Consider the following 1700-nt stretch of genomic DNA (forward strand, 5'->3'; position numbering starts at 1 on the left):
CTAAAACATTTCAGGAAAATAAGGTAAATTGAAAAAAATATATTTTATTGCAAATTCTGTTAGCATAGTCATTGAATTGTGTTTTATATCAGTGAATTCCATCTGTTTTGATTCTTTTTATTGACGTTAAATTTCAGAGATAAAAATGTTACATTTTTACATAATTAAATGTTTTAACTTTTAACTTTTAATTTTGTTTGTGTGTGTATGAAAATTAAGTAATTTGGAAAATAATACTATGTATTGAGTCCAAACAGGGAAAATATCTAATGTGAAATGTTTCACTGAATTATTCCCTACATATGTCCTTGTGATATAAAAATTACTTTATATTAAGATGAGGTTTTATAAATTGTTTTAGAGTATCAACCATGTATTTTAGGAATTAGTACAAACTCATACTTAATATATAAAGTGAATCCTTGTTTGATTACAGATTTTCTAAAAGAAATCTACTTGTTCCATATATACATGATACATAATTTTCCAATAACAGATTTTAGGGTTCACTGAGGTTGATGGTGAAGACACATGGAAGAGCGGCAGGAATGTGATTTTTCTGATGCATATGGTTAGCTTGAATAGTTACAGATTCTTTCTTAGTATTTTAAACTATTGGATCATCAATCATTTAAAGACTTGGAAAAAACAAATGTCATTTAGTATCAGCCTAGATGACAGAAAACTAATTTAAGGACTCAAAGCTACATTCCCTGTCATGTAAACACTGTACTGCTTAAAGTCCATTATGAGCCTTGCGTGACCTGACATAAAATCCAATAAAATACATGCCTGAAGATATTCAGGTACAAGGTGCAAAGAAATTTTTTTTTGTTGTTTTTTAAATGACAGGCAAGAAGGGTGGCAGGTAATTTACTTTTAATGATTTCTAAATCTTTCCAGTTGCTCAATTTCCAATTATTATGTTTTATAATTTTAAGTGAACATTAAGTGGGCTACATTATGAGAAATAAATGACGATGTTTGAGGTCTCATTCTGGTACTTAATTAATGGGGGGGGCATTTTTTAAACACACGTTGTGTAAAGAAAACCAACAGTCGCAAAAAATAAATCAATAATGCTTGCTTAGTTCACTTGCACTAAAATAAGTTTCAAGGTATGTACAGTATTAGATATTGGAGTGATTGATTTTACTTAATTTTATTCTGTGGAAAGCAATGATGTCTTTGAAAACACATTTTTTCCCCTAACGATACTTCTGAATTTTTAAACATGCTTGGGAAAAGACTTTCATGTAAATAGTAGCCGTTTTATAATAAGTATAATAGTGATAAATGTGAAACGTTTGTACTCCTACCAGGGGTAGTGTCCTGACTCCATGGTGTCATTGCTAAGTGATTCTAATGCTTAACTTGTTTTTATGAAGGCAGCATTTGTTTATAAGTTATGCCACCTTAAATCCGGGTCGACACAAACGCATTATTTCTTCTAAAAACAGGTCTCATTTTCACCTGAGTAAGGCTATTTACTTTTCTGGATAATGACAGAGGAAGTCTTATCCCAAAAATAAACTAATTCTATCTGCATGGAGGCTTTTAAACAAAATATTCATTTTTTTTTCTAACCAAGACTAAGTATAAACAAATTTCATTAATTTTCAGCAAGTTACTGCTCAGTGAAATAAAATTGCTATTTGATTGTAACAAGGAAAACCTCCAACAGGATGTATAAATCAGTA

Source organism: Grammomys surdaster, unplaced genomic scaffold (assembly GCF_004785775.1).
Source record: "Grammomys surdaster isolate TR1022 unplaced genomic scaffold, NIH_TR_1.0 174, whole genome shotgun sequence".
NCBI lineage: Eukaryota > Metazoa > Chordata > Mammalia > Rodentia > Muridae > Grammomys > Grammomys surdaster.